This window comes from Meriones unguiculatus (assembly GCF_030254825.1).
Source record: "Meriones unguiculatus strain TT.TT164.6M chromosome X unlocalized genomic scaffold, Bangor_MerUng_6.1 ChrX_unordered_Scaffold_30, whole genome shotgun sequence".
NCBI lineage: Eukaryota > Metazoa > Chordata > Mammalia > Rodentia > Muridae > Meriones > Meriones unguiculatus.
In genome coordinates, this window is record NW_026843706.1 from 2,096,161 (window position 1) to 2,109,574 (window position 13,414).

Below are 13,414 nucleotides of genomic sequence, written 5' to 3' on the forward strand. Positions count from 1 at the left end.
ACCTGGAGCTTCTTGTCCTGGGCCTGAAGCACACGATTCGAGACTTTTGTTAGTAATAAGTGAATAACTGGCATAGAGTCTTTTCTGCCTACTTCCTGCTGATTCTGGGGATGCTATAGGGAGGTCAAGGGGTTGAAATGGTGGCCAAGTCCAGGAAGAACAGGCTGTTTGGATGCTCTCCAGGGTCTGTGAGAATATCCATGGCTGGGACTGAAAGTGCAGGTCGGGATTGATGGATAGATGTCTGTGAGGTCAGACTGGAACACTAGTGGTAACTGCTTTGGCTTTATTATACATATAGGAAAAAATTAGGTCAGGTAGGAACATATTTTTAGGCAGAAGACAAAGTTAAGTGGGTTATGGAGAAAATTCCTTAAGATGTATGTTTAAAATTTTGGGAGATCAAACAGCAGTGAAGGTTTTGGATCAAAGAGACTTGAACATGGGAACCTCCATTTACCTGAGGGAGCCTCCATTTACCCAGTCTCTGGCAGTAATCACAAAGGTTTTGCTTTGGATCTGTCATCTAAGGAAATTGAGGCCAAGTTTGTTTACAGAACTGTGTAAGCTTAGAGGCCATTAAAACAGGCACTAAGTGTAGAAATCTTAAATTCTCCAGAAGACATCCCAGAGGAGAATCTGTAGGAATAGAAGAATTGACTATTCCCATTGGGCAGGTAGGAGACAGTCACCTGTCAAGGTGCCCCAAGAGCAAGGTTTGACTCAGTAGTTTAGTACAATCTGTCCCAAGAGCTTGTCAGAGTTAGCCAGCAACCAAGGGCACAGTTACCATTAGCAGACATGGTTTACGTAGCACTAGCATTTTCATAGAGGAGCAAGAGCGGGAGGGAGAGAAACTGTGCCATTAGAGGGAAAAATCTTACCAAGGGAGAAGGAGGGCCTAGATGAAGGGTTTGGATGTAGGATGGTGAGAGTGGTATGAAGCATCTGTGCCAACCAGAATGAAGATTCACCAATCGGCTGGTATTGGGTTACAATCATAGCAGTCAAGTAGCCAGGAATTGATGCCAATCAGAAGGGAAGTCTCACCAATCAGTGCTTGTTGGATGTAGGAATGTAGCAATGAATTAGCCAGGAAGGGGAAGTCCCAAAACCAGGGAAAGGGGAGGAATCCCACCCTCTGAGATAGGCAATAGGTGCAGTACTCATCTGGAGTTCAACTGACCTGAGAGGTGGAGACAGGTGGATTCCCTGCAGTTTCCAAGAATTACTTTTAAGGTTTACAAAGGAGATAATACTTTAGACATGTTAGCATCACAATTGTAATATGCACTGAAATACATGTTGTAGAAAAGGCAATAGACATACATATTGGTGTTCAGTGCATAAACATTCTTTAAGGTGAGCTCTGAAAAGGCAGAAGGCTATCGTGAAGTAGAAGGGACAAAAGCTCACTTGATCTTAATCTTTAGTATGATTACACATTATGGAGATTTAAAGGAGATTCACAATCTTGAGCTTGGAACCACGATACTAAGAGGTATAGTGGAATGTTTTTGTATTAGACGTAGATTAATAAATCAGGATTCTATTGATAAAGGCCAAAGCTCTGGACAGTTAATATAACAGTCGCATAGGAACAAGAGGAAATAGTAAGCATTTTTATCTATTTCGGGTAAAATCACCTTAGACCTTGCAACCTTTATAACTTGCATTTAGCAACCTTAAAACAATTTAAGACCCTAAAACAACATTTACCTTAGGCCTTTTTATCTAGTTATTTTCTATGAGACATAGGTGAGACTGCTATCAACGTTTATTGTCCTTTAGCTAAAGGGGTGGTAAAAGGTTCCATCTGAGGACTATTTCTTGAGTCTGGCAACAAGGCATATTGTGTCTAGGCCTGACAATAGCAACTCTAGGACTCAGGCTTCAGACTGGTCTCCTTCATACAAAAAGGACTGATAAGGCATCTGAAGTCTCCCAAGACAGAAGTTGGCAATATGTCCATGGGACCTGAGTGTGAGGCCAAAACAGACCTGCAATGTTACCTGGGCTCGGCAATGGTGGTAGAAGTCACTGAATCAGGCCAAGGAGCTTGAAGGCTGGAACTGTCTGTGGCCCTTGTACTGGTTGAGCCTCCATGGCTGGGCACAGAGGACAAGCCTGCAATGGGAACATTTTGACTTCCAAAAGCCAGTCTGCCAGGAGGCAGTGTGTGGCTTGTTGGGGCAGCCGTGGGACCAGTGTCCCCTTTGGCTGCATTTGAAATAGCTAGCTGGCAGAGTTGACTTTAGGCTATACCCCGGTGGGTGGGGCATTGCAGACTTCTTGCTTTTTGTGAGTGAATACCAACAGCCTCAGAGAAGCAGCCAAGGTCTAGAGCATAGTTTTTGCTGTAGATGAGCCTGATGGGAAGACTCCTCTCTTATTATTTAAACCAACTCCTGTATGGTGACTCAGAGAAAATCCTCAGCTCTTAAATTAGGCAAGCAGCGAGACTAGGTCTGCATCTGTAGCAGTATAAATACGTTTTTGAACATGTGAAAGGACTTGATCATCTATGAGATGACTGACTATAAACTTTCATTTCTTAACCATTAAATATTAGGACTTTAGGTTTGTCCCTGTTAAATTGGAGACTTAAAAGTCTTAAATATAGTCCACTGAAGTGAGAGCATGATACTTTCTGTTTGATTTAGTATACAAAAATTTCCTAATTTATAAAAGTCTAAGGCTATACCATAGATTCATAATATTACCATTTTTAGTTATGTAGACCAAGCATATTTCAACCTTTTGATAGTGAAGTTACAGCACAATGATCAAGTTTTAACATAAATTAATCCTGTAAAATCAATAGATCTTAATTTAGAGTTCTGGTGAAAACTTGTACATAGTAATCCCTGATTTATGAGTTTTAAAACCAACAATATAGTAGAACAATGTAAAGCAATATTAAAATCACATTTGAATTTATTTTCGCAAAACTGTTACTAAGAAAGACTAGTTGTGGACCTGGATCATAGGCAGCTCATGGCAGGAGGAACAGCATTTAGTATTTCAGCATTTGATAGAGACCTAGGCAGTTGGACATGCATTTTTAAATTAGCTTAATTTGAAGATACCTTTATAACTTTGAATTTTTAGCATCACGTAAAAATTATTTTGAACCAGGTTTGAATCATATATATTGTATAGCATAACTTTGAATTTTTATAAACATCCATATCAATTTAAAATGAGACTTGTTGCTGTCCATGTGTTGTGTGTGACCATAGTGTCATAGCGAGACAAGGTGCTTGCTGATGGGAAGGCTGCTCGGCAGAGTTTAAAACTCTGCATTTATATGGCGTGGCTGATCAGAAGTCTGTGCAACTGAAAACCCTCTTCTGAATGCTTCCTCTGGTGGCAGGTGTTCCATGGGAGATTTAAAACCTCGCCCCTGGGCCTGAGGCAGTGGCACAACATACAGCCATCTGTGTGTGCGCAGGGTCCCCAGCAATTGCTTACCTAACTGGAATAGTGTAGAAGCAGGCTGTGCCTGTGTCTGAAGCAGCAGTTTCAGCATCTGGCCTGAGCCTTTTAGTTTCCCCAGCTGATTTTGGTGCAGCAGGAGTGTCCACCATATCTGCAGTGCTCAGAGCACATTACTGGATGCTGAGTCTAAGCAGCCATGAGTAGAGGGACAGGTGTGTGTGGTAAGCACAGGGTAGTGGAAGGAAAGTATAAGTTTTAAGTCATATGTGGATGAGTGTTGGTTAGGGATAGGTAGAACAGAAAAAAGATCTGTTGCTAGCATCATGGTCTGATTAAGGGTCCCTGGTATAACAAACCAGGGACTACCAGGTGAGCCTTTTCCAACGCACTAATGTTAGGACCAATGAAATGATGATGTGCACAATAGATTTCATATGAAATAAGTTTATTAGATGGAGATGGAGAGTGAGAGAGAAGGAGAGAAGACATGATAGGAGGAAGAGAAACGAGTGCCCTGACAGAGAAAGGGGAGAGAACAGGAGAGTGAGAGAGTAAGAGAGTAAGAGGGCAAAAACGCAAGAGAGGGACAAAGAGGCTGGCTGATTCTTTTAAGGAGCAACTTGAACACACTGTCAGGTGTGGCTACATGGCAGGGGATACATGACAACATCATAGGTTGCTAGGTAACCCAGAAACAGGCTACTTAAAAACAAACATATCTTCTGGAGGTATCTCCATCCCTAATCTCAAGCTATACTATAGAGCAACAATAATAAAAACTGCATAGTACTGGCATAGAAACAGACTGGTGGATCAATGGAATCAAATCGAAGATCCAGAAATAATCACCCAAATCTATGGACATCCGATTTTGATAAAAATGCTAAAACCATACAATGATAATAGATAGCATCTTTAACAAATGGTGAGAGAATGATCTCTCCCTCTGGTGTCCTCCATCAGCCTATACGGCTCAGGCATCTATTTTTTTGCCCCATCCCCTAGCTCTTCTTGGTTGTACCATGGACTCTCAGACAGTACCAGGTTGTGGTATGTCACCAGAATTTCAATAAGCCCCACAGGTCATTTGTCTCTCAGCCAGGCCAGCAGACTGACAATGGAGGAGAGCAATTTGTAGGGGAAGCCAAATATCTTCTAGGAAGGTGTGGGACTCTGCTGGATAAGGATGAAGTTGGTTATCTCTGGATAGACAATCATTTGCACTCCATCTATGAGGATAGAGTCCTTTTTCTCAGCAGAGTTCTGAAATGTCTCCCCTTATCTGAGTAACTCCAGGTCTTGCAATGAGGTCACATGTCCCTCAGGGCCCATTACAGGCCAGACCTTCCCTTGATATGGAAAGTGCTCTAACAAGCATCTTGGTATACCTAAAAATGCCCTACCCTGCTAAGAACCTTAGTCCAGCAGTGACATTTAATTGTACTTGGAGATCTCCCCCATAGGATATTTAAGTACTGTATTTTCCTTCTTGTGATAGGACCATTTAAGTATCCCTGATTTCCTGAATGTGGGATGTGTAAGCAGACATCTCTATGGCAGTCCCCAAGGGACCTGACAAATGGGACATCAGGCATCTGTGAGTCCACCTGTGGACCACCTGCTACCACCTGCACAAAGTCTGGGTGACTTGATGAAAGAACTCGTACTCCTCTCTCTCTCTCTCTCTCTCTCTCTCTCTCTCTCTCTCTCTCTCTCTCTCCTCTCTCTCTCTCTCTCTCTCTCTCTCTCTCTCTCTCTCTCTCTCTCTTGTATCCTGCCCTGAGATGTTCTCTGTAACCCCCCTCCCCCTTCCATTAAGTAAACCTCCCACATGGAACCAGTCACTGTGTGATTTAAGAATCTGTCATATTACTCCGCTGCACAATCCTAACACTGACCTCAATGAAGCAAACACATTCACTTCTGAAATCCCTCCCTCTGCCAAGAGTTTATATTGCCATTGATTTTACATGCATAAAGGTACACACATTCATGTTTTTTCTATTCAAGACCTGATGAGATTCTTCATTTTTCTTCCACAGAGTCCTCTGTGTTGCAGGTCACTGGGTCTGGGCATCTCCTGGCCTGCGTCTTGGCTGCAAACTGACAGGGCATAAAGTTTGGCCCACACCTCTATTGTGCTAAGCATAGCAACTTGACCAAGAGCTGTAACCCTTTGGTATCTGGCATAGGCTTTGGAGAGCCCAAGCTTCCATTGACACTGGTGACCTCATGCTAAAAGAGCTAAACTGTAACACTTGTGGAAAACCTTTTCCACATCCCTTAGAGCACTCAGGCCTCACCCTAAGGTGCTCTAGCTGCCCCTGTAAGAAACAGAACCCCATTTTTCATCTGGAAGCCGAGTTCAAGGATCACAACTGGAATCCAGGCCCCTGCCAAATGGAGAATGACAGGAAAGCCTAGACTTCTTTTCTCCTTCAGAAGTCCTCTTTCTCTGTAGATCATAAGATAGAATTACACTGTAGTGAAAGGATGATGACTGTCCTTATGTATGATGGTGGATGTTTCTTGTTCCCTCCTGATCATTCAGTTCTGCTCTCTGAGCTGAGGTACCTGGCTTGGGCCCACATTGTTTCTGTTAAAGTAACTCCTGAAGCGCCCACATATCTGGTTTCTTGGGACTGACATGGACCTGTGGGTTGTCATCAAAAAACAGGTAGTAAGACTGAAGGTCCAGGATTAGGGCCTAGTACTGAGTCACAGAAGCATTTGACAACCAGTGTTCCAGAGGTCCTTGGAGTAGGGCTTCAAAGACATGAGAAGTTGTGAAAGTAATATCTTGACCCAGAGTTAACTTATTTGTTTGTTTGTTTGTTTGTTTGTCCATTAGACTAGCAGAAGCAACCACAGCATGGACAGGTGGGCCACCCGGTGGCTACAGTTTCCAATTGTTTAGAGAGTGTGTCACAGGACATTTCCAGGGATTAAATCTCTTTTGTCTTGCTTCAAAGACAAACAGATAAAAAGGTTTTGCAGCATCTTGAAGTTCTAGGCCTGGAGCTGAAGGCAGAGCTGTTTTTAAAACCTCAAATGCCTTTTGTTTAGTCTCAGAATAGATGAAGGGCTCAATGTCCCACTTTGTGATGGTGTACAGAGGCCCTGTTAGTTCCACAAAGTCTGGTATCCAGAGGCAACAATACCTAACTGCACCTAGGAACATTTAAATCTGTCTCTTAGTCTCTGGAGTTGGTATTTGAAGGATGATGGCAAGTGTTATTCTGCCTATGATAGGCTCCTTTTGCTTCCCATCAGCTGGTAACAGGATAGGAGTCTTTGATGTACAATGTCGGGCTTCCTTAGCTGACATTCTGTAGCCCAATGTCTGTAACTCTTGGGGGCTCCTCCAGGATTAGGGGTACTGAGGAGAACTGGACCCTGGCTTTTGGAGGACTCATCTGAGCTCAGAAGTAGGTACGCAATTGTCCTTGTCCTGTGTCTCTTGTCTGTTACATGTTTGTTCTGTTATACCAATAGTGGCAGTGTTGAGTTTCTGTCTTTCTTGAAGCTTTGCTTATGGTCTGGCTCGTGAGCATCTGTAAGAGGGGTTGGAGTCCCCTGAGTGGTTGGAGTCGACTTGCCTGGAATGGTCTCATTAAGGCAGACAGACCTGTCATTAACGCTGAGGCAGTCCTGTAGGAAGCTCAGCCCGCCCCTTTCAGGGAACAGGGAGAATATGGATGGATTCTGCTCCTCCAACCTGGACTGGGAACGTGCAGAGAGATTCTGCTCCCCCAGCAATTTGAATCCTGTGTTTGTCATGTATGTATGTATTTTTCTCTGTCTGTTTCTTTGTAGACTTGGACTGACGAAAATTCGGACAGGGGACAGTTAAAATTAGAACTAGTTTTCGGCTGCGGAGTGCATAAGGCTGCATGGCAGGTGACACCAAGCAGTGTGCTCTCCCTTCCAAGGGTGCTGAGTAGGGAGTGCTTTTGGGTGGCTGGGGAGACTCAGGGAGCCTGCTGGCCTGGGGCTGGAGCTTGGGCGGTGCTCAGGCACTTGAGCCTCTGTGGAAGAACAATGCACAGCCAGCAAGACACAGGCTTGATGCCACCACTTGTTGTGATGGGCTCAGGCAATTTGCAGCAGTCAAGGAGCACAGGGGAGGGGAGAGGCAGGGCCAGGAAGAAGGTTCAGTGCTGGCCTTGCCAGGGAGGTAAGCTAGAGTGAAGCTCACAAGGGAGCGAGGGAGCCGACAAGGTTTGTGGGCTCCTTGGTGGAAGTCCTTACACATGGCTAGGCTGGGATCAGCAATGGAGCTGCTCCATGACAGGAGCTGCTGCAGCAGCTGAGAGTGAGGAAAAACTCCTCCCCCCTGCCTCCATGCCAGCTCAACAGGGAAGTGGGCAGCAGGAGCTCACCACACCTTCTTGCTCCTTTCTTCCCTCCTCCCACCTATGAAGCTTAAGTCAACTGCAACTTGCAGACCATGCAGCGATGTAGGAAGAAAACTGCACTTGCTGTAATGTTTAGAATTACAGCTAAGTCTAATAAAAAGAGTTGTATCTGTCGTTTAAATAGATGGCCATTATATAATTATTTTCAACTGATCTTAAATGGTTCATATGATCAAAAATAATTGGGTATGTTTTAAGGTTAAATTCAAATTCTTGTTAAAATCATGTATACGTGCTTATGTGTTTATAAGGTCTATAAATGCATATGTTTAAATAACAACAATGTAAATTGCCACCTGGTATGGCTCAGGAAAAGAACAAAGTTTGCAAATCTCTGAGTCAAAATGATTTTGTTTCCTTTTAGGATAAAAAAGGGAGTCTTTTTCTAAGTTGATATTAGTTCTGAAGATTAAATTGTTTGCACTGATAAATTTTGGTCTATAAATCTAGTTTTGACTTTTAAAATTATGGTTATGCTTTGTGAATTCACTCCTGAAGAAGATACTTTGTTTTGATATTGAAAAAACGAGTTTTTAAAAAATGTATAGATGTTTAAGGTGATAAAACATTTACAGTTTATCAGGTTTTTTTATTAATGTTTATTTTTATATTAATCACAGGTTATTTACTTTATATTCTAGTCATAGCTCCCTCCTTCATTCGCTCCCAACCCCACCCTCCTTCTCTCATCTCTTCTCTGCCCATTTCCAAGTCCACTGCTAAGGATGGTTCTCCTTCCTTTGTATCTGACTCTAGCTATCAGGTTTCTTTTTTACTTTTTTTAAATTTTTTATTTAACTTTTATTAGTTACGCTTTATTCCTTTTTATCAGGTTTTTTTAAAAGCAATAAGCTTTGCGCAGTCTAAGAAAGAACTTGGAACAGTTTCCAACCCTTTGGAAAATTAAAGAAACTTTTGATGGGAGTGTTTCTGTTGTCTGAAAAAGCAAGAGAGAGTGAGCAAGAGATATTAAAGAAAGGAATAGCTTGTCTAAAGCAAGAGTGTGTGGTTAAGCCAGAAGAATGAAGCTATGAACCTGAAGATATATAGAATGTTATGAAAGGTCTGTGTATGTATGTAAAAGCCAGGGGGCATATGAATGATGTTTGCTTTGGTTCTTTATACCTGCAAATGTATGTGAGAAAGAACTGTAAAATGTTGTACTTCATTTAAAAGGCTGGTGATTCTTCATTGCAAAATGTCTTCTTATGTTCTTTTAAAGAAAAAGAACAAACCTGTCTGGCTGACAGGTTTGATGATGACAGAATAATTCATACAATTTAAAATTGTTCTATATTGTTCTCTTTGTTCTGTACTGTTCTATTAGGCAATTGGTTCTCAAACTTATTTGATCCCAGTGTGTAAAGCTTTTTGCTGTTACATTTTTTAAAAAGGTGATAAAATTCATAAGATTTGCTAGCCCCTTTATTAATTGTGCCCGATTAAAGGTCTTGCTTTGATTTTAGTCCAGAAAGAGCAGATTTAAAGTTACAGTAAAGACTGAGCTTTTCCTACTCCCTATGTTTAGGTTGTTTTCTCTAAGTTTAAATTTAGCATGGGTAACTATGAAGGTTGACTATATAGATCTACTTGAAATTTGGTTCTAAAACATGCATCTAAGGAATATGCCAGAATTAGAGATTATAGCATTCTGTTTTATAGGATACAATTTAGAGCAGATGATTAAAATAGACAAAGAGTAACTCAGATATGCTGCCCCTCAAGCTTTTCAGAGATCTGATGAACATGGCATTTTAACATATGTAAGTTTATTGTGACAGAAAGTCCCAAAATCCTGGCAGTAACTCCCCAAGATCTCCGAGAACATTTGGACACAACAACAGATGACCGTGTCTCTGGATTGTGGTATGCTAACCACTGGGCAATATTGCCTCAACTAGCCCACTGCTAGAGCCCAGCCTAACTGAGGATGAAGCTGGGGACACCTGGAGAGTCCTTGTTTCACATTGTCTGAGGTGAGGTGAGGTCAATCTCTCCTGTTCCTCTTTCCACAGCAGCAGTTTCTCATCCTCTATTCCTGATGGATGGATTGCCTCTGCTCAGGAAGCCAGGAGACCACACGAGCCAGGGACATTGCCTAGGTGATGGACTAACTAGTCATCTCTGTCATTTTGATTGGCACGTGGATGGGTACATTTACTTAGCTCATAATTTATCCTTCTCAGCTCTCTGATCACTTTGAAGGCTAGGTTGGAAGGCTAGGCTAAGTTAATGGTAGCTTGGCAGCTAAAGAGCAGACAATTATGTCCACTATCAGCTCATCGCACAGTTCATTAGGTAGTTAGAACTACTGGGTACTATATCTTTTGTGTAAAAAGGAAAAAGGTTTGCCCTGCTCACAGGCTTTACATCCGTTGCCTGTGTCTTATCATAAATAGTTGGATAAAAAAATTTAGAGCTTATGCAGGGTCTGAGCATAGGTTATGATGACTTACTTATTTATTGCAGTGCTAGGGATTGAACCTAGCACCTCAGACTTACTAGGCAAGTGTTCTACCACTGAGCTACATTCTCAGTGCTCAGGCGTTTAGGTTATAATAATCAAAAAAATGTTGTTTGCTCTGAAAAATATTTTTTCGGGGGTCGATAAATGCAAGAAAAGTTAGAGAGTCTAAATGTTTTAAGATATATAAAAATGAGTTATAATGATATAAAATGATTAAAGACATATTGAAAACAGGAGATATTTTAGATTTCTTCTCTTTGCTACCCTTGTGCTTATGTTGTTATAGGATTTCAGTAGTTCCGAATTTTGGCATTGATCAATAGGGTTCTGATAAGATGATGGAGCACTGACTGCTTACTGTTCAGTCACAAGCTTGAAATTTTAATTTCCTTTGGTTGTTTTTTGGAAATAGATTTAAAGGTACTTCTCATCATGCTAAAAACATCTGTTTAATGTATATATCTGACCCAAAAGTCATAGCTTTTATTATGGTATTCTTAATGTCTGCCATTTCTGGGGTAGACTTTGACACAGAAATATCTTAAACCTACTCCTTCTAGTTGCTTTGTTAAGAAAAATCCAAGCATCCAGGGTTTAGCAGTAAAGCCATTAATGTATTGCTGTCTAAATGTACAAAAGGTGGCTGAGCTCCTTTGATGGCTGATTACCAACAGGGCCCACAGTTAAAATGTTAGAGTTTCAGACTGTGGACAAACTTAAGTTGTTTATAAATGATACAAAACAAAAGGCTGAATAGTGCCCATTCCATTGGATATAGTTTTACCTGTTACTCTAAGAATGTTCTTGGATTAGATTTGCTGATATGTTACTGTTGTGAGATTTTTAATATATATATTTACTTTTGTGTACCAAAAATTCATATGAGTTTATGAAAAGCAAAAGGTCATGAGACCTGGATCTGGCATAGCTCAAACGGATCCCAGATGAGTTTTTCCCTGGTCTTGGGATTCTACATTTTTCTCATTTAATAGACAAATCTCAAGTTCTGTCTATAGTCTGAATTTGTCTCAGCAGATTTTCACCCTATTGACTCTATTTCCGGGATCAGCTATGGACTGCAACCTGAAATCTGGACTTTTTGGAGGCTGACATGACTGCTCCCTGTCTCTTCAATCAGATCAAATAAGCAGAGACTGTTAAGGACTGCCTCATTGAACAGCCTTTGACTGGCTCCTAGTAATCTTTACTAAAGTAGGAAAAACTTGTGATTGGACAAAAGGCTATGATTTCGGCGTCAAAGTAAGAGATTCTAATATCTTGGGCTGGAGCTCTAAAGATCCAGGAGAAATCCTTAAAATTCAATTGGAAGCAACTCCCTTGGGCACTCAAGAAATGGGACCCTTACCTACTTTGCTTGTTTTTTTAATGTTTGAACCCTGCATTATAAATCGTCTGGTTGTGTTTATTAGGGAAGAGATTAGTGTCGTGTAAGTGCTTACACTAAGACAACATCACCAAAGAGTAAATATGACTGGGCATGTAATGGAAACAAAACCCAGATAATTACAGGCTAAGGTACTACGCATGTACTCGCCCCAAATTTTGACCAACATTTCAGCCTCTTTCAAACTGAGAGATCAACAGCACAATTATCAACATTGAAGAAATTCCAGAAGACGGATCTCCAGCTCATTGTCCCATTCTACAGGCTGAAATGTTGAGTCAAAAGGGAAAATTTTTCTTGAGATAGAATCCTCACTATACAGCTGATTCATGATTGAAGCAGTTACAAGAAGGGGGAAATGAAAGAATCAGAGTAATTTTTTAACCAATGTTTCTTTTAATTGACTTATAACTTATATTTTCAAGTTTTAGGCCCATGTTAACTAAAGCCTCTTAGTGCTTCTCTAGAGAGCTGAGGAATCTAAAAGTTCCTGACATTAGCCATCTGTGAGGGCAGAGATAAGGAAGAGGGAAGAGAACAAGCAGAAATCTCTACTAAATGGAGAGAAAATCACCAGCTGGCACCTGTGAGATGAGCTTTGCTTGGAAACTGGGCCAAATAGTACCAATCCTTCTCCTGAATAACTCCTGACCTTTGATCGATAGCCTGTAACCCCCACTCCTCAGAACAGACAGGGCATGAGTTAATCATTCTCCCACTGTTAACTGTGGCTATATCTCATATGGCAGGAAATTCCAAACTGACTTGAAGATCAGATATTTATGACAGGGCTGACAGGACCTAGAACCAACCAATTATTTTAAAAGTTAAATACCTCATCCAATCCTGAATCACCAAGAGCGAAACTCCAGGAGATCCTCGTGATTTGTCTTTTAAAAACCCAAAGTCTTTGTCTTCTGGGACCACTCCTTGCTGACCAGCATGGGTGACCCATTGCTCAATGGTCAAAATAAACAAACCTCTTGCAATTTTGCATGGATTATTACTTTCCTGGTTTCTCTTCATACCTTCTTATATTTAGGCTCATGCCATCTCACCAAAAGCAAAATCTACAGATTCAACGCAATTCCCATCAAATTACCAAAACAATTCTTTACAGACCTACAAAGAAAAATTCTCAACTTCATATGGAATAACAAGAAACCCAGAATTGCTGAAAAAATCCTCTACAATAAAAGATCTTCTAGAAGTATCTCCATCCCTGATCTTAAGTTGTACTATAGAGCAATAGTTACAAAAACTGCATGGTATTGGCATAGAAACAGAATGGTGGAACAATGGAACTGAACAGAAGACCCAGAAATAAACCCACACACTTAAGGACACCTGATCTTTGACAAAGATACCAAAACCATACAACGGAAAAAAGATAGCATCTTCAACAAATGGTGCTGGTCTAACTGGATGTCTACATGTAGAAAAATGCAAATAGATCCATACTTATCACCCTGCACAAAACTAAAGTGCAAGTGGATCAAAGACCTCAACATAAAACCCGACACTTTAGATCGGTTAGAAGAAAAAATGGGGAATACCCTAGAACTCATTGGTACAGGAGAAAACTTCCTGAACAGAACAGCAACAGCACAGGCTCTAAGAGCAAAAATCAATAAATGGGACTTCATGAAGCTGAAAAGCTTCTGTAAAGCAAAGGACACTGTC

At 41.2% G+C, this 13,414-nt stretch overlaps 1 long non-coding RNA gene across 1 annotated transcript in view; it reads left to right on the forward strand.

Annotated features, from left to right (window-relative positions):
* LOC132651458 (uncharacterized) overlaps positions 1 to 12,720 on the forward strand; it is a 287,696-nt gene extending 274,976 nt beyond the window's left edge. The window contains exon 3 of the long non-coding RNA XR_009589109.1: positions 11,362 to 12,720. This is a non-coding gene — a long non-coding RNA (uncharacterized LOC132651458). The remainder of the gene's footprint in view (positions 1 to 11,361) is intronic.
* Positions 12,721 to 13,414: the final 694 nt, after the last annotated feature.